Source organism: Dipodomys merriami, unplaced genomic scaffold (assembly GCF_024711535.1).
Source record: "Dipodomys merriami isolate MVZ:Mamm:240054 unplaced genomic scaffold, mDipMer1.0.p SCAF_393, whole genome shotgun sequence".
Classification (NCBI taxonomy): Eukaryota; Metazoa; Chordata; class Mammalia; order Rodentia; family Heteromyidae; genus Dipodomys; species Dipodomys merriami.
Genome location: NW_027205526.1, coordinates 128,987 through 150,166, shown reverse-complemented (window position 1 = coordinate 150,166; position 21,180 = coordinate 128,987).

Genomic DNA, 21,180 nt, shown 5'->3' with positions numbered 1-21,180 from the left:
GTGCAGTAAGCCTGGGCCTGCACCTGCTGCGTGGCTGGAGATGGTCCCTCAGGGGGCCGTGGTTCTGCCTGATTCCTTCTCAGTTCCGGCAGCTCCTCCTCTAGGTCAAACACCTGCCTTGCTCCTCGATCCTTCTCCTCTGTCATTGCTTCATCCACTGGGTCTGCCACTGGGCCTCCTCCTTCTGCACAGACTTCTCAATGCTCAGGTCTTCCATGAAGGTGTCTCTCTCTAGATTTGCTGCAGTCACCATCCAGTTCAGGTTGTCCAGTAGTGTCTTTAGTAAATCATGCCCCACCAGCGCTTGTTGGAACTTGCAGATTCTCTTCTTCCTGTTGCTCCACTGTGTCCAGAGCACTTCCAGCTTCTCCTGCAACTCGGTGTTCACTTGCTCCAGATCATTGAAGCTTCTAATATTTACCTCGAGCTAAAGGGTCACATCATTCAGCTGTTTGAAGAACATTTCGGTCTCATTCTGTGAGCAGTGACCACAGACGCTGCCATCTCCAGCTCCACCAGCCTGCAGGCAGCTGGTGAGAACTTCTTGCTCTCTTCTCTGTCATTGGTCGCGTGCTGCAAGCGGGACAGTGCATATTGTAAATAACTTTCTGCCAAACCCACCTCTGTATGGGTGCCTTGTGGATCTCTAGCTCCGTTTTCAGTGCTGCTTAGAGCTGGGCTATCTTCTCCCTCTCTTTCTCCCATTGATCCTGGCCTTTTCTGCTTCAGTGATTGGATCTTGGCACAGAGCGACTCTTTACTTCTTTTGCTGAGATCCAGGGCAGGAACCTCATGTCAGTAACACCTCTGTGGATCCTTGGTGGTATCAGGACCATCGCCACTCTGGATGCTTGTGGCTGTGACTGTGTCCATAGGCAGGGGAGGCCCGTGGTCAGCATCACCTTTGGCCGGACTCTGCTTTGAATCACGCTCCCCAGTGGCGTTTGTCTTGGGGATCCTTCACTTTTTCGTGTTCTTTGTTTTCTTGAATGTTGCAGGTCTGTCGGGAGGATTCTTCTGCCAGTGTTCTTGTGGCAGTTTCTTGCCTGCAGCTCTATCATGGAGTCTTGTCTTTTCAGATATCTGAGCACTGGGAAAGATGGGCTGTCGACGTTCCCAGGCTCTGGGAAATCCTCTATTCTCTGACTCACTGACTAGGACGTCAATTTCCTACTTTAGTCCAAAGTCTCCTCAAGTCTCTTGCTCACCACTCAGCCACCTCTACCTTCCTCAACTGCTAGTATTGGTGTCAACCAACTGAGGTAATCCAGGTGTTACCAGGCAGCATGGAATGTGGAAGTGGGCACCATTCTTATTTCCTATTGGTCAGAAAGAACCATGGAAGAATGGGGGTGTGGCAGGAATCCTGTTATGCAGGAAACTCAGTCCAATCCAGTTGGGGACAAGAGGGTGACCTGCTTTAGCTGGATGGCTGCATAGATTGTTGTGTATGTCTGTTTGTTGCTAGTCCTGGACCTTTAACTCAGGATCTGGGCACAGTCCTTGAGCTGCTTTTGCTCAAGGCTAGCCTCAACCAGTGAAGCCACATGGCTCTACTTCTGGCTTTGTTGGCACTGAAGTTGGACAGGGTCTCAAGGAGTTTCCTGCCTAGGGTGACTTTGACCATGATCCACCTATCACAGCCTTGAAAGTGTCAATCAAGACTGCTGAGAGCCATTGGTGCCTACCTAATCATTGGCCTTGCTGATATTCTGGCACAGACCAGTGAGTTCCCTATCCTCGGGTTGAAGTGGTGGGAACTGGAACCCACAATTGGAATCCTGGTCCTGCCACATCCAAATGGCTAGAGATCCTAAGAAACTCAATCCTATCCATATGAATACCAATGGCATGTGATATATGTCATGATTGAATGGGCGGTTCTTGAATGATTCTAGTATAAAATTGTACACAATTATATTCTATGAAACTGATTGATTTTAATTAATAGTTTATGAAGCATTTAAACAATCACATTCATTAAATGAAGGCAGAATGAAATACCTAAGAATTGGGCATCACATGGTATATAGCTACCATTTTTTCTGTCAAGACTGGGATTGGAATGCATGGTCTGGGTAACTCTGTTGCACTGTGTGAGAAGGGGAGGCTCACCTCCTTGAAGTTGGGAAATTCAAGTCTATTCCTTAGGCCTGAAATCGATCCCTAGCACTGGAAAACATCCTATTCATGTACATTTTAAATATATGATTTATATTTACATACATAGGTGGACTCCATATAGCGTTCAGTGTATTCATTTTATTTTTTGTTTTATTCATGTATTGGCCATTCATTTTATTGAATATTATGGCACACAGAACATTGATTACATTGATTCCATAGGATATAGGTCTGCATATGTGTTCCATTTCATACCTGACACCCAGGACTTTCACTAAGAAGGAAAACTTGTGTCACCATCACCTTCTTACTCCACGATTCATTTTTTGGGAATGCTGGAATCTGAACTCATGGCCTACAAGGCCCAATTCATTAATGGATGAGTGTCAGCATGCCATCCTGGGGCAAATTGACCTGACAGACAGTTCCTAGGATCTGAGATCGAGCCCCAGGGGTTGACAAAATAAGAATAGAGTGACACGCAGATGGTAGTATGCTAATAAATATATATCTTTATAGAGTGCCAGAGATGTCTACACATTATTCAGTTACATAGACTACATTCCTACCAGTTCTTGAGTATTTATTACGCCTCCATATAATTAATGTTATTGTTTTCATCCTTAATAAACTATTAAGTAAATCAGTGTCCTGGAATTATTGCATATCTGTAAGAAATAGTATTCTTTTAACGCTTCATATTGAATGGAACCAGTCTACTGAAAACATGAAGTCTAATTTTATATGAGTAGCATTCACGATAAGCTCATCATTATTCCTATGGATGGGAACTAGTCTCTTAGGATCTCCCGCCATCTGGAAGTGGCATTACTGGTATTCAAACTCTAGGCCTGCGTTGCCGTGCGAGACTATGGCTTCCCCAATACCCTGCCATCCTTCAGCAATGCAAGGTGAAGTACCCTTTGGAGCAATGTCATTCATACCCAGATGGTCATGGTGCAAAGGAAGAAAATGTAAAAACACAATCCCGTCACTTTTTTTTTTTTTTTGGTCGGTCATAAGGCTTGAACTCTGGGCCTGGGTGCTATTCCTGTGCTCTTCAGCAGAAGGCAAGCACTCTACCACTTGAGTCACATCACCACTTCCATTTTTCTAGTGATTTCTTGGAGATAAGTGTCTCATTGAATTTCCTGTCCAGGCTACCTTTGAACCGAGATACTCAGATCTCAGTCTCCTGAGTAGCTAGGATGAAAGGTATGAGCCAAGGGCACCTGGCTCTACCACCTTTTTTTGTGGGGAGGGGTCCAATCGTGGGCTTGAACTCTGGGCCTGGGCCTTGTCCCTCAGCTCTTCAGCTCAAGGCTAGCGCTCTACCACTTGAGCCACAACACCACTTCCGGCTTTTTTATTTTTGCTTATATGGTGCTGAGGAATCAAACCCAGGGCCTCAAGCATGCAAGGCAAGTGCTCTACCACTGAGCCACCTTCCTAGCCCTATTTTTTCTTCCCACCACTTTTTTTCTGTGCACATTTTTTCCCCACACAAGGCCTGGAGATCTAGAATCCCAGGATCAGCTGTGGCTCCAGTGGCTGCACCCCAGCCTAGGGTGGTGGAAGCTGAGGCAGAGTTGCCACGACCTGAGTTCAAGACCTTGCATTTCAAAACACACACACACACACACACACACACACACACACACACACACACACACACACACACACACACACACACACACAATTTAGCTCCCTGCTTTCAATTCTCACCGTTTTTCCTACCAGGCTTTGGATTTGAACTCAGGGTCTGGGTAACTGCAGCACTGTTGATGAAGGCGAAGCTCAACATGCTTGAAGGCAAGAAAGTCGGGCCTGGTCTCTAGGCCTGCATTAAATCCCAGCCCTGGAAAACATACTGTTTATATACATTATAAAAATAGGATTTGTACTTACCTATAGATGTTCAGTCTATATCCTGTTTATTGGCTGTATTTTTGTTTTATTCATTTATTTACCATTTATTGACTGTGATGACATATGATATACATTCCATTTATTATATTGATGACATCCCATCACATAGTATCTAAATTTGTAGACGTGTTCTCCATAATGTCTGACACCCAGAGAAAAGGAAAACAGGTTTCACACTTGGTTTCTTATTCCACAATCCAATTGTTTGCAGTGCTGGGATCTGAACTCAGGGCCTAGCAGACCCAATTCATGAATGAGTGTGTCAACACGGCATCCTCTAGCCAAAAAGCTGCCAGGCAGTTCCCAGACCCTGGGATTGAGCCACATGGGATGACAAAATAGCCATACATGGATAGGCAGGTGGTAGTATATCAATAAATATATATTTGTATAGAATTCCAGAGACATCTACCTAGGATTCAATGACATAAACTACATTCCTACCAACTCTTAGGAATTTATTATGCTGCCATTGAAGGAATAGTATCGTTTTCATGCTTAATAAACCATTCATTAAGATCAATCAGCATCCTAGGATCATTGCGTCTAATTTTATACTAGACCTATGCCCGCAGAAACTTCTCATTCAATCATGAGTTTGCTCACATTCTATTGTTATTCCCATGCATAAGAACGAGTCTCTTGGGAAGTCTCTGCATTGGTAGGTGTCAGCACCAGGATTAAAAATCAGGGCCTACGATGACATATGGGCCTGTGTCTTCCCTGATAACACGCTAGCCATGGCCAATGCAAAGTGAAGTACCCTTTATAGCCGTGTAATTCGGACCCAGATTGGTCACCATGCAAAGGAAGAAAATTTTAAAAATTCATCCCATGGCTATTTTTTTGTGTGGGATTTTTAACTCTTGCAAAGCTTCAGGGCCTAGGATCACAGGATCGACTATGGGCCTGTGGCAGCCCACCAGGCTAAAGTGATCGAAGCTGAGGCAGCGTTGCCATGAACTGAGTTCAAACACCGTGGTGAGCAAAAACAAAACTAAAAATACTAATAAAGCTGCCTAGTTCAAAATTCACACCATTTTTCTGCCACAGCTGGGCTTCCAACTCAGGTTTATGTAACACTATAGCACTGTTGGAGAAGAGAAGCTTACCATCCTTGAAGACTACAAGTTCAGGTCTGCTCCCAGGGCCTAAATTGAAGCCCCAGCACTGGCAAAAATCATATGCCTACCTATTTTAACATAGGATCTCTATTCACATTCATTTGATCAGTGTAGTTATCATTTTTATTGTATGTCTTAGTTATGGATGCATTTTGTTTATTTGTGCTGGCATGGATGACAATCTATTCTCATGTCTATAGAATTGCTTAAGCCTTCTCCATCATATCTGAGACCCAGAACTTTCACAGGACAGGAAAACCGGTGGACGGATTGGATTCTCACACCTGCATTCCTCGTTTGGCAGTGTTGGGATTTGAACTCAGAGCCTAACAGGCCCAATTGGAGAAAGGGTCAAGGTGAGGACACCATGATGTGAGCAACTAAGGAACTTGGCTGTTCCCAGGACCTATATTGAGCCCCGGGAGTAGGGCAGGTGGAGAGCACAATAGTCTTCCATTCATAAGCTGAAGACAGTATGCATATTTGTATAGAGTAGAAGAGATGGCAACCTGTGATCTAATCCAATCTACCCTGTGACTACTGATTGTTGGATCTTTCCGGATGCCTCAATTTCATGACTGTGATGATTATGGTCATGCTTCAACAACTCTTCATTAAAAATAATTGATACCCCAGTAATCTTGCCTATCATTTTCTACTCACATCCTGCAGAAACTACTCATTCAAGGATGAGATTGATCACATTCCACGATTCTTCCTAGGTCCGGAAATGAGTATCTCAGGATCTCCCACCATTCCCTCAATGAAGGGGGCTGAACGGGATTAGACTTCGGGGCCTCCGTTGCCCAGTCGGCCTGGGCTTCCCCAACAGCTTCAGGCGTTCACCAACTCCAGGTCACCTTCACTCTGTAGGTCTCCAGGTTCAGAACCACCATGGTCACCGTGCAAAGGAAAATGAATGTAAAAGCACCAGGTGGAAACTCCCACGGCTCTTTTTCCCCTCGTGGCTATTTTATTGTACTGCAAGCCCTGGGGACCTAGGAACTGAGGATGGGCTGTAGGTCCACAGGCCACAGGCTAGGATGATCAGTGCTGAGGCAGAGTTGCCACGACTTGAGTTCAAGCACCGGGTCTGGTTAAATATATATATATATATATATATATATATATATATATATATATATATACACATATGTATATATGTGTATATATACATATGTATATACATATATGTATATATGTATACATATACATATATGTATATGTACACATACATATGTATATATACGTATATATGTATATATATACATATATACACATATATATGTATATATATATACATATATATATACTTATTTATGAGTGTATATATGTGTATATATACATATACATGAAGCACCCTAGCTCAGAATTCACACCATATTACTGCTAGAGCTGGGATTTGAACTCAGGTCTGGGAAACATTGTTGCACTTTTGGGTAAGGAAAAGCTCACCATCGTTGAAGACTACAAATCAGGCCTGGTCCCAGGGCCTGAATTGAAGCCCAAGCCCTGGCAAAAATCATATGCCCACCTAAATAGGATCTCTATTTACATACATGTCTGGAATGCATCATGTTTTCAGTGTAGTTATTCTTTTTATTATGCGTCTTAGTGAGGGATGCATTTTGTATTTTATTGAGTATGATGACAGATATAAATGCTGACATGGATAGCAACCTATTTCTATGGCCATGGAGTTGCCTATGCCTTCTCCATCCTAGCTCAGACCAAGGACTTTCACAGGACAAAAAAAACAAGTGGACCGATGGGCTTCTCACATCAGGATTCATGTTTTGGCACTGTTGGGATTTGATCGCAGGACCTAGCAGGCCCAATTGTCGAAAGGGTCAGGGTGAGTACACTGGCCTGTGGGCAACTGAGCAGCTAGACTGTTCCCAGGACCTGACATCGAGCACCAGGGAGGGCCAGGATAAGAATAAATTCATAATTTAAACGTAGGATATATATTGATAAATGTGTGTGGACAGCATCTTGCATTTGGTGCACTTCTTAATTTGTGTCTAATTCATGGAGTTATTGTGTATTTTACTGTGTATGGTGACAGGTATAACTGTGCTATACTGGATGTCAACCTATTCCCTTGGCTATAGGTTGGCTACATAATATGCTCCATTCGTAGCTGAGAAGTAGGACTTTCACAGCACAGGAAAAGAGTTGGATCAATTGGCTTCTCACATCAGTATTCATCTTTTGACAATGCTGGGATTTGAACTCAAGGCCTAGAAAGCCCAACTGGTGAATGGGTAATGGTGAGTACACCAGCCTGTGAGCCAATAGGGGGTTAGGTCCATCCCAGGACCTGTGATAAACCCTGGTGGGGTCCATTATTGATATAAATTCATAATTTATAGAGATGATCTCTATTTGGGGTCCATTATTGATATAAATTCATAATTTATAGAGATGAACTCTATTTACATACATCTGTGGAATGCATCATGTATTCAGTGTAGTTATTCTTTTTATTGTGTGTCTTAATCAGGGATGCATTTTGTATTTTATTGCGTGTGATGACAGATATAACTGTGCTGACATGGATGGGAATGGATTCCAATGAGTATAGAGTTGCCTATATAGCATACTGCAACCTAGCTGAGACCCAGAACTTTCACAGTACAGGAAAACAGGTGCAACTCTGGACTTCTCACAACAGCATTCATGTTTTGGCAGAGTTGGGATTTGAACTCAAAGCTTAGCAGGCCCAATTGGCGAAAGGGTCAAGGGGAGGACACTGGCCTGTGAGAAACTGAGAAGGTAAGCCTGTCATCGAGCACCACGTAGGGCCAGGATAGGCATAAATTCATACTTGAAACATAGGATCTGTATTGACATACATGTGTGGAACCATCTTTCATTCAGTGCAATTCTCCTTAATTTGTGTCTAATTCATGGAGGTATTGTGTATTTTACTGAGTATGGTGGCAGGTATAACTACTGATATGGATGATGACGTGTTCCCATGGTTATAAGTTTGCCTATGCATTCATTCTCCATCCTAGTTGAGACCCAGAACTTCCACACGAGAGGAAAACAGGTGCAACGACTGGCTTCTGACATCAGGATGAATCTTTTGTCAGTTCTGGGATTTGAACTCAAGTCTGGGTAACCTTCCCTGGGGGGAAGGGGAAGCTTTCCATCCTTGAAGACTAGAATGTCAGGCCTGGTCCAGGGCCTGATTTGGAGCCCTAGCACTGAACAAAATAAGAAGCCCCCCTCTTTTAAACATAGGATATCTATTTACATACAGGTGTGGTATGTGTTATTTTCTAATTTTGAGTCGTATTCATGGATGTATTGTGTATTTTTTTGAGTATGGTGACAGGTATATCTGTGCTGCCATGGATGACAACCTATTCCTATGGCTATAGAATTGCCTATATAGCATTCTCCATCCTCGCTGAGTCCCAGGAATTTCACAGGACAGGAAAACAGCTGTAAAGATTGGCTTCACACAGCTGGATGAACCTTTTGGCATTGCTGGTAGTTGAACTCCAGTCCTAGCAAGCCCAACTTTCTAATGGGTCCAAATGAGCACACCAGCTTTTGAGATATTAACGATCTAGGCTATACCCAGGACCAGAGATTGATCCCCGGGTTGGGGTTTGTGCACCATATTCATCCATTCATAAGCTGAAGCTAGTATGTTAATAAATACTATTTGTACAGAGATGTGGCAAGTTGTGTTGGAATCCTATCTACCATGTGACTACTAATTCTTGGATCTTTCCCAATGCCTCGATTTCCTGAAGGTAATTATTATTGTCACCCTTCGTGAAGTCTTAATTAAAAATATTCATTTTGCCAAAGTTCTTGCCTATCATTTCCTATATGAATCATGCATGAACTTCTCAACTCTTCCCTAGACCATAATTCAAGCACTAGCCTGAAAAACGTAATATTTATAGACATTTTAAATATATGCTTTGTACTTACATCTATATATTCAGTCTATATCGTGTTTGCTGGAGTGATTCATTATATTTTATTATTGACTGATTGAATTAGCATTTATTTTATGGACTTGAGTGCACCTATATCATTTATTACATTTATTCCAATCTATTCCATAACAGGTAGCTTTGCACACATATTATGTATATCATACCTGACATCCAGCACTTGCACAGAAAAGGAAAAAGGTGTCACACTTGTAATCTTATTCCAAGGTGAAATTTTTGCCAATGCTGGGACTTGAACTGAGGGCCTAGGAGGCCCAACTCATGAATGGGTGAGTGTCAGCACGGCAGCCTCTAGCCCATTCAGCTGCCAAGTGGATCCTAGGAACTGGGATGCAGCCACATGTTTGGCCAAAATAGCAATACCTTTCTATGCAGATGGTGGTATACAGGTAAATATATATTTAGATATTTTGATACTGCCAGTGATGTCTATCTAGTATTAAATGACATATATTACGTTCATACAGGTTCTCAGGTCTTTAGTGAGGACTCCATTTAATGAATAGTATTCTTTTAATACATAAAAAACTATGATTTAATGCATAATAAACTGTGATTATTGGGTCTAAATTTATATTAGACTGATTGATGAACTACTCATCCAACCATGACATTGATTACATTTCTCTGGTGTTCCTATGGACAGGCAATAGCTTCTTAGGCTCTCCAGCCCTTTGTAAGTGGCATGACTGGGATTCAAACTCAGGACATAGGTGTCCAGACTGGCCTATGGCTTCTCTGCCAGCCTGCCAGCCTTCAGCAATGCCAGGTGACCTACAGGTTGCAACCATGTCATTTAGACCCAGGACAGTCAACATCCAAGGAAGGAAAAGAGAGAATCTGCCAGGTGACCTACAGGTTACAGCAGTGTTATTTGGACCCGGGATGGTCACCATGCAAGGAGGGAAAACGAAGAAAACACCATCCATGGTCGGTTCCTAGCTTTTTTTTTTTTTTTTGGTGCCATTTTCATTTTGTTTTCCTGCCAGCCCCCGAGGCCTAATATCCCACGATGGGTTGTGGGTCCGGAGGCTGCACCATCCCAGACTAGGGTGACGTTAGCTGAGGTAGAGTTGCCACGCTATGAGTTCAAGCTCCGTGCTGGGCAATACATAAATAAATAAATAAAAAATAATTTAAAAATATTAAAAATAGTCGGGCTCTGGTGGTTCACGCCTGTACTCTTAACAACTCAGGACGCTGAGATCTGAAAATCACTGTTCAAAGCCAGCCTGGGCAGGAAAGTCCTTGAGACACTTCTCTCCAATAAACCACTAGAAAACCGGAAGTGGTGCTGTGGCTTAAGCAGTATAGTGCTTGCCTTGAGCTGAAGAGTGCAAGGACAGTTCCCAAGGCCAGATATATATCAAACTAATGCTCCCTGGGTTGGAATTCGTGCCCTTTTTTTTTTTCTGCCAGGCCTAGGAATTGAACTCAGAGACTGGGTAACTCTTATGCACTGTGGGGGACAAGGAAACTCACCCTCTTTGAAGACAAGTAATAAGGCCTGTTCCCTAGGCCTGAATTCAATACCTAGCCCTGTTAAACTAATATTCATCCACATTTGAAATAATTAATATCTACATACTTATGTTTATTGAAATTGCTTTGAGTGTATTTATTTTATTTTTTATTGATTCATTATTTTTGTTGACTATTATTACACTTATGTATTAAATTGATTATATCTTATGAGAACTATACCGATTTGCATATGTATTATGTATCTTATTTCAGACCCAGGACATTCACCGAAATTCTAGAGTATATCACCCCATGCTTAGAAAAACAGAAAGAATACACCAACCAAAGTCTAATTTTTCCCTAGGTACCCCAGTGGCTCACATCTGTAATCCCAGCTACTCAGGAGGTGAGAAGTAGAAGATGAAGTTTCAAAGCCAATCCAGGCAGCACAGCCTGAGAGACATCATCTCTAATTAAGTGGCAAAAAGCCAGGCTACAAGTATGGCTGAAGTGGTAGAAAATCAGCTATGAACAACCAAGCCAAGAAAGAGCAAGCTGAGTTCAATTGCGGGGAGACGGGAGTAGGGGGATAAAGGGGAGAGAAATCCTCCAAAAACAGAGAACTAAACAATACACAAATCCCACCTAATTTATGGAACCAACAAACTGAAAAAACAATCAAGCTTGTGCAGTTGTATAAATTTACATGAGCACATATGCTCTTAGGTACACTTCAAAGCCATGTTTTTAATAATATATGTATATATAAAAATTAATAATGTATATATATATATATGAATAAACTAAGAAACCAGCCAATGACCAAATACTTCTGAATTAGTGCCTTTATATTTATATTAGTGTCACTATAAATTATTTGTACTAAAAGTATATTCCAAGTTTCTTTCTGCAGAATCAATCTTAAATGTTTCTTCATGCACCAGGCGTCAGTGGCTTATGCCTATAATACTAGCTACTCAGGAGGCTGAGATGTGAGGATGGAAGTTCAAGCCCCCCCCCCCCTGCAGGAAAATCCGTGAGACTCTTATCTCCAATAAACCACTAGAAAACTCGAAGTGGCGCTATGGCTCAAGCTGTAGAGTGCTCGCATACAGCTATAGAGCGCAGGGATAACGCCCAATCAGAGTTCAAGCCCCACCACAGACAAAAAAAAAATAAGACAGAAGTTTGTTCATACAAAATTCTAACATTCTGAGCTTTAGGAAACTTTTCTTCCATGGTCTTATGCTCTTCAGGCAACTACTCCACTACTGAGCTACATTTCAGTACCAATGTTTTTGTTTTCCATTTTACAATCCAGTTTATTCCCAAAATGCTTAAAAATACTACTGTCCTCACAGAAGTGAGTTTATATTCAGAAATCCAAACTTTTTGTGGTATGAAGACTCCCCTAGTGTATTTCGTGGTAGGCACTGAGGAAAACTCACACGACACAATTGCAGACATTTTATAATTATAGAAATAATTCTAAATAGAAATAACATAAACTATTGGGCACGGGTGGCTCATGCCTGTAATCCTAGCTACTCAGGAGGCTGAGATCTGAGGTCTGTGAGACTCTTATCTCCAATAAACCACTAGAAGCCTGGAAGTGGTTCTGTGGCTCAAGCAGGTGAGCGCTTGTCTTGAGCTGAAGATCACAGGGACAGTGCCCAAGCCTAGAGTTCAAGCCCCACGACCGACAAAAAAGAAGAAGTAGAAGAAGAAGAAGAAGAAGAAGAAGAAGAAGAAGAAGAAGAAGAAGAAGAAGAAGAAGAAGAAGAAGAAGAAGAAGAAGAAGAGGAGGAGGAGGAGGAGGAGGAGGAGGAGGAGGAGGAGGAGGAGGAGGAGGAGGAGGAGGAGGAGGAGGAGGAGGAGGAGGAGGAGGAGAAGAAGAAGAAGAAGAAGAAGAAGAAGAAGAAGAAGAAGAAGAAGAAGAAGAAGAAGAAGAAGAAGAAGAAGAAGAAGAAGAAGAAGAAGAAGAAGAAATAACATCAACTGTCCCAACCTTCTAGGGAGAAATTATATCCTGATTTTCATTCTCACTCTTCATGGCAGATGGTCAAAATAGAAAAACCAATGTGCTATGCTGAAATGTAAAAGTTTAAACCCCCTTTTTAAAAAAAAACTCTCATGTTATAAAATCAAAATGTTTCAAATGAAGGCAAAGTGAGCTTAAAACAATATTAAAAATGCTAATGAAGCTCCATGGCTTGGAATGTGCCATTTTTTCTTTTCAAGGCCTGGAATTAGAACTCAGGGTCTGGGAAACTCTGTTGCACTGTGGGGGAAGGGGAAGCTCACTGTGCTTGAAGACCAGAAAGTCAGGCCTCTTCCCTGGGCCTGAATTCTTGCCCCAGTCATACTCCTTATATACATTTTAAAGATAGGATTGAACTTCCGTACAGTTGTTCAGTCTATATCATGTTTGGTGTGGTTATTCATTGTATTTTTTGTTTTATTCATTTATTTACCATTTGTTTTATTGACTTTGATGACACCTAACCATGTATTACATTGTTTACATCCTATCCCATAGCATCTAGATTTGTAGACTTGTTCTCCATCATGCCTGACACCCAGCACTCTCCCATAAAAGGAAAACAAGTGTCACACTTGGCTTCTTACTCCAGGTTGAAAGTTTTGGCAGGCGCTGAGATCAAGCCTCAGAGGTGGCCAAAATAGCTATACATGGATAGGCAGGCGGTAGTATACCAATAAATGCATATTAGTACAGAGTGTCAGAGCCGTGCATCTAGTATTCAATGACATCTACTAGGTTCCTAACCAGTCTTAGGTATTTATTATGCCTCCATTGAAGTAATATTATTCTTTTAATGCCTAATTAACCATTAATTAAATGCAGTCTGTGTCTTAGGATTATTGTGTCTAATTTGATACTAGACCGCTACACAGACTACTCATTCAATCAGAACTTTTATGCATGGGCAGGAGTCTCTTGTGATCTCTTGCCATTGGTAGGTGTCAGCACTGGAATTTGAACTCAGCGACTCTGTTGCGGGGTTGAACTATGGCTTTTCTGACAGTTGGCCAGCCCTCAGCAATGACAAGTCACCTGTGCGTGGCAACCATGTCATTCAGACCCAGGATAGTCACCGTGCAAGGAACCACAGCCAAGAAACCACTTACCATGTGCAGCTTGCAGCTTTTTTTTGACATTTTAATTTTGGATTCCTGTCAGAACTAGGGTCTTAGGATTTCAGGATCGGCTTTGGTTCCTGAGGCTGCACCCCAGCCTAGTGTGACGGAAGCTGAGACAGAGCTGGGACGATTGAGTTCAAGCCATGTGCATGGCCAAAAAGAAAAAAAAAGAAAAAGAAAAAAATTAAAAAATAAAGACAATTAAAAATATAATAAAACGATTACGTATCTCCCTGGTTTGCAATTTGTGCCATTTTTTTCTGCCAAGCCTGGGATTTAAACTCCAGGTCTGGGTAAAGAGGCAGCACTGGGGAAAGGGGAATCTCACTATGCTTGAAGACAAGAAAGTCAGGCCTGTTCCCTAGGCCTGAATTCAAGCCTCAGTCCTGGAAATCATACTCCTTATATACATTTTAAAAATATGACTTATACTTCCATTCAGATATTCAGTCCATATCATGTTTGGTGTGATTATTCATTTTATTTCTTGTTTTATTCATTTATTTACCATTTATTTTATTGACTCTGATGACACTTATACCATTTATTACAGTGTTTATATACTAGCATCTAGATTTGTAGATGTGTTCTCTATCATGCCTGACATCCAGGACGCTCCCAGAAAAGGAAAACATGTGTCACACTTGGCTTCTTATTCCAAGATTAAATTATTGGCAGTGCTGGGATCTGAACTCAGGGCCTAGCAGGCCCAATTCATGAATGGGTGAGTATGAGAACAGCAGCCTCTAGCCAGTGAAGCTGTCAGATCGTTCCCATGCACTGAGATCGAGCGCCAGGTTTGTACAAAACAGCTATACATGGGGAGGCAGACGGTGATATCCAAAAAATATATATTGGTAAAAAGTGCCAGTCTGTCTATGACTGAATGGCATCTACTACGTTCTGACCAACTCTTAGGTATTTATTATACCACCATTGAAGGAATATTATTCTTTTCATGCTTAATAAACTATTAATTAAGATCAATTAGCATCCTAGGAATATTGCATACAATTTTAGGCTCGACTGATGCACAAACTACTCTTTCAATTGTATCTCTAGAGATCTCCTGCCATTGGTAGGTGTCAGGACTAGGATTTGAACCCTGGGCCTATGTTGACAGGTTGGCTGTAGCTTGCCTGATAGCCCTCCAGACTTCAGCAATGTCAGGTCAGGTCCACTTTGCAGCCCTGTCATTCAGACCCGGGATAGTAACTGTCCAAAAAAACCCCGTAAAACCCCCAGCCCTCTGCAGCTCACCACTTTTTGTGCTTTCCCACTTTTTTTTCTTCCTACAAACCCTCTGGGCCTAAGATCCCAAGACTGGCTATGGGTCTGGAGGCTGCACCCAGCCTAAATGATTGAGGCTGAGGTAGAGCTGCCACGACCTGAGTTCAAGCCCCTTGGTTGGCAAAAAAAAAAAGAATAAATAAAAAAACTAAGTAAGTAAGTAAGTAAATTAAAAAAAAATCTCCCTGGTTTGGCATATCTGCCAGTTTTCTTTCTAGCCTGGGATTTGAACTCAGGCTCTTGGTAAATCCGTAGCAATGTAAGGGAAGGTGCAGAGTTGCCACTACTTGAGTTCAAACCCCATGCCAAGCCAAAAATTAAAAAAAATTAAGTCACTGACTTTGGCAGGGGGAGAAGTTGTGGAGATGGGAGGGAAGGGATGGTAGGGGGAAACAAAGGAGGCAACAATGCTCAATAGGAAATGTACTCTTTACGTTGTTCATGTAATTGTAACCCTCTGTACAACATTTTTACAATAAAAAGTGTACAAAAAAAGAAACAATGTAATGCTCAGAGAAGCATTTTGGGAGTAAGGGAAGGATGTCTGAATAGCTGTACAAAATTCTACACTGCTTTGTTTTTTTTTTTTTTTTTTTTTTTTTTTTTTTTTGTCGGTCGTGGGGCTTGAACTCTGGGCCTGGGCGTTGTCCCTCAGCTCTTCAGCTCAAGGCGAGCGCTCTACCACTTGAGCTACAGCGCCACTTCCGGTTTTCTGGTGGTTTATTGGAGATAGGAGTCTCACGGTCTTTCCTGCCCGGGCTGGCTTTGAACCGCGATCCTCAGATCTCAGCCTCCTGAGTAGCTAGGATTACAGGCGTGAGCCACCAGCGCGGAACTGAATAAACAGAACTGCTTTTATTAAAAAAAATTAAGTCACTGTCTTGAAACTGGGACCAGTATTTCTGCCATTACTGGGATCTGATCCCACCGTCCAGGTAACTCTTTTGAACCATGGGTGACGGCAAGGCTCACTGTCCTTGAGGAAAAGAAATTCAGGTTAGAGTTCCCAGGGACTGAATGCAGGCCCTGCAATAGAAAAAAATATTTCTAGGGGCTGGGAAGGTGGCTCAGTGGTAGAGCGCTTGCCTTGCATGCCTGAGGCCCTGGGTTCAATTCCTCAGCACCACATAAGCAAAAAGAAAAAAGCCGGAAGTGGCGCTGTGGCCCAAGTGGTAGAGTGTTAGCCTTGAGCTGAAGAGCTGAGGGACAGGGCCCAGGTCCAGAGTTCAGGCCCCACGACTGGACCCAAAAAAGAAAAAGAAAAAAAGAAAAGAAAAAGAAAAAATATTTCTACATATGTGTAATATATGATATAAACTTACATATGTCTGCTAACTACATATTATGATTTTTTATTATTGATTTTGTATCATTTTTTATTTGATTCATTTATTGTTTATTGTATTTAGTGTTATTATACACATATTTATTTAAAATTATACAAAATAATTTAGGACATTGACTCATTTTTCCTTAATACTATATTAAGTGTTGAAACATGATTCATAATTAAATGGAGGCATTTGTCACAGTCTTCACATGTTTGGAATCTCTCCCAAGTATGAGATTTCACTTTTTTATCTATGGACATCTTCCTCTAGGGATTTTTTAGATGATTTATCCTCAGAAGCCTTTTCATGAGGATAGGCAAGTTGAGGGATAAAATTGCAAGGGTGGGGTTAGAAATGTGGCTGAGTGGTAAAGAGCTCGCTCAGCATGCATAAATGCCAAGGTTTGAATCCTCAGTGCCACATTCTCAGAAAAAGCCAGAAGCTGTGGAGTGGCTCAAGTGGCACAGTGCTAGGCTTGATATAAAGGAGCTCAGAGACAGTACCCAGGCCCTAAGATCAAGCCCCAGGACTGGCAAAAACAAATGGCCAGATGCCAGTGGCTCACACCTGGAAATCTAGCTTCTCGGGAGGCTGAGATCTAAAGACCACAGTTCAAAGACAGCCTCGGAAAGGAAAGACAGTTAGACTCTTTTCTCCAATGAACCACCAAAAGACCCCACATGGTGCTGTGGCTCAAGTGGTAGTGTTCACATTGAGCTGAAGGGCTCAGGGAGAGTGCCCAGGCTTGAGTTTGAGAAAAAAAAAAAAAAAACAGGAAAAAAGTGGGGGATAATCAAAATATTTTTCTTATTTGCTAATTATGAGAACATTATCTGGAAAATGAACGCTGATGTACACCAGAATTGGAGTCTGAGTTCATTGTTCAAGTGTAGTAGATCCATATGCCGAGGCTCTCTGTCTCTAGCATTATAACCTTGTGTCCTAGAGGGTTCTGAAACGTCCAATGTTGAAAGGCTTAATATGCTCCCCAAGCCCTTTGTGATAAGCAGTTGACTTGTATTGTCAATGTCATTAAAGTTCTGAACCTAGCAAAGCACCAGTAGCTCATGCCCATCACCCTAGCTCAGGAGGCTGAGTTCTGAGCATCACAGGGTGAAGCCAGCCTCTATGACACTTTGACTTCCACTTCTGAAAGATCAGATATTCAACAGCTTCTTAGATTTCCTTTGGTAATGAGAAGTTATTTGCCCCTAAATGTTCTTAGAGTTCTCGAGCTATAGAAGTAGGATAAAAAACATCATTGACCCATCCTGGGTTTAAATGAAGTTCTCAGATTCCAACCTGTAGCCCTGTTAGCAAGATGAACTCCAGTGTAACACTGTATTTGAGGAACAGAAAACAGTTTCAAAAGCCAGGCTAGGTGAAGAAACCTAGGCCTGCTGGACTGGGAGGCAGAATGAACACACCCAACAGGGAAGTAAGCTGCAAAACCACTTCATTCATTCCTGGCAAAGCCAGCAATGGGAGGAAACCTGAAACATTTGTTAGAGTTACACCAGGATCAGGCTTTTCTCAGCCTCTTCAAACAATGACTAATTAACCTTCTTCCCTCAGGTGAAGGGAGCCTCAGGCTATCTTTAGTTTAACAATCAAGAGCCAGTTTAGAGGGGGATAGGGGAACAGAGTAGAAAACCTTGCTCGCTGGTTTTAGGGAGTGGGTTTTTGACTCTCCATCTGTCAGATTTAAAGGCCCTTCTTCTACCTCTGCCAGTGCTTTTTCCTTCCTGCATTCTCCACATCATTAATGCAAATCCCCAGTCCAAGGAGAGAGGTAGGGCTGTTTCTTTTCTGTCTCTGAACATCTGAGTTAGAACCTGGCTCTGCCTTCTTGGCTTTGGAGCCCTCGGCTTCCTGAGAAGTGGGACAGACACAGTCTGCCTGCTCTGTGGTTGTGTGAAGGCGATGCTGGTGGCATGGCACACTGCAGAAGGCCTCATCACTGGAAAGTATTCCCTTCATTACTCCTGACATCCAAGAGCAGGTTCATCTATCTATCTATCTATCTATCTATCTATCTATCTATCTATCTATCTATCTATCTATCTATCTATCTATCATCTATCTATCTATCATCCATCTATCCATCCATCCATCTATCTACTTAGGTATCTACATACCTACCTAGCAATCTCTTTGCTAGTTCTTGGGTTGAACTCATGGCCTGGGCACTGTCTCTAGCATTCTACTACTTGAGCCACACCATGCTACTGAGGAATCAAACCCAGGGCTTCTTGCATCTTAGGCAAGCACTCTCTCAGTAATCCACATTCCCAGGCCCCTATCTTTTTCATAGTGGTAGTTTTTACATAATTATGCTACCAGCCGACATCTCCAAGTTTAATTTTCTGAATACAGGTTATTTCTACAAAACATAACCTTCTCTTCCTCTACCTGATTTGTGACTGTACTGGCCTTCACCTCATAATAAAATGTAAATAAAGGCTACTGTGAGCTAAGGTGGGCATCATATAAGGTCACATGCCTGGAACCCTGGAAGAGAAAATCCATGGGCCAGAAATGAAGAGAATGGTGCAGTATGCACAAGAGCATATCTGAAAAATAAATCTGTAAATAAAAGCAGAAGCATTTCATATGGTCTGTTTGCACTCAGGGAGGTAATATACACACATTAGTAGTTAGGGCTCTCATTTTTTTGAATTTTTTTGGCCTTCTCTTTTTGCAATTTTTTGTGGTCATCCCAGGGCTTATACTCAAGGCCGGATGCATTCTTCAGCTGTTTTGCTCAAGGCTGAGGCTCTATCACTGCCACAACTCCACTTACATCCATCTGGTCGTTAATTGGACATAAGCGCCTCCCAGTTTTTCCTGCCTGGTCTGGACTGTATCTACTACTTGGCTTTATCAAAGCTGGAGCTCTACACTCTGGGCCACTGCTCCACTTCTGTTTTTCTGGTGGCTTATTGGAGATAAGCCTTTCACAGTCTCTCCTGCTCAGGCTGGCTTTGGATTGTGATCTCTTGAGGAGGATTCAAGTGGCTTTCCTCAGGGATTCACCAAGAGCAGATTCACAGAAACCCTTAGTCTAAATCTCGAGAGCAACTAGAGTAAAACAGACACATGAAGATGCTTCTAGTGTGTTCTAGATAATTAAAGTGGGAGACAAAATACACTCATAAAAATTAGATCATTTTATAGGCAAAAGGAGCAATGCAGACAGCAGGAAGATTGCTCCAGCTTTTGGTCCTCTCATCCTGAGACAATAAATTCACTGCAGCTCAATGCTAAGTTACAGAACTGGTATGTCTTGTGGACATTTGTTCCCAAATCCTGCGACACTCATTTCTCACTTTTGGCTTCCAACCTCTGACCAGAGGAGAAGATGACAAGAGCGATTCCTTCTCAGAGAAAGCATCTATAAAGAACATTTGGTAGTTTACTTATAAATTCAAACCATTGGAATGACCTTGTGAAGAAGTCAGATTATACAGATTAAAAAAATGAAGAAGAAAAGGAAGGCAGGTGCCAGTGGCTGCTGGCTGTAATTCCAGCTCCTAAGGAGGCTGAGATGTAGAGAATCTGAGTTTGAATCCAGCCAGCATAGGAAAGTCAATGCACTGTTATTTCTGAAAGATCAATTTAAAACACAGAAGTGAGGCAGTGACTCAAAGTTAATGCACGACCCTTGAACAAAGGAGCTCAGGGACAACCCCTGAAATATGACGCTTAGGGTCATATTTCAACCGCAGGACCTGCCCCCCCGAAAAAAAGAGTCTGTACATCATGTCTTTTGTATATATGGATGTATTCCTATAGGTGAAGCTCCAGAGTATTTATGATGATTGGCACCAAGCTAGGAAATTTGTATTCAATACAATTATTTCATAACACAAAGACTGCCTTCATGACAGTACATATTTCAGGCTTCCCTTCACTGTTCCCAATGTAGGCTGAGGGTTTCTCTGCCTCCAAGGCCTGCTGGAAGAAGTCTCTCTCATTGTCTGGATATGCAGACAAAAGGCTTCACTCCTGTACAGCTGTGTAACAAACAATTCCATCAGGGCCACTTAGTGAGGAGGAGTGTGGGAGGGCTCTGACGGTCAGGAGAAAAAGGCCTCTTTGTACCCAAAGTTATCTCTCTCCCTAGTGCTCCATGTTGACAGGAAGCCTTCATTTGTGCTACCTCCTGTGACAGGCCAAGTTCTGTTCACTTATTGTGCCTTCGTGAGACAATATAAGTGGTGTTCAGATACAGTGCTCAATATAATTCAGAAGTTCTTCTGGCAGACAACTCGCGCAAGGGGCCTTTATGAGATGTTTCACTGATGGTGATGATGGGCCTATGATATCTATTCTAGGTTTGCAGAAGCTTGAGAAATCCAAGTGTTTGTCAGATATCACAACGCTCCCTGTCATATGGGGTTGGTGAAGATCATCAGGTTATGAAATCTTTGACCTCTCCTACTTGGGCCCTGGGTGGCTAGATTTTGGTTGAACACAGGGCCTGGTTGCTGAGCATGAGCTCAGTGCAGAATCCCAGTGCTTTACCATTTTGTGTCATAGCTTCATTTCTGATCTGCTTGTGTGTGTGTGTTTGTTTGTGTGTGTGTGTGTGTGTGTGTGTGTGTGTGTTCATGTGCATGCACACTTATACCAGTCCTGGAGCTTGAACTCAGAATCTGAGTACTGTACATAGTTTCTCTTGTACAAGGATAGCCCTCTCCCACTTGAGCCACAGAGACACTTCAGGCTTTTTTTTTCTAGTGATGTGGTCCTGAGAAATCATGCTCAGGG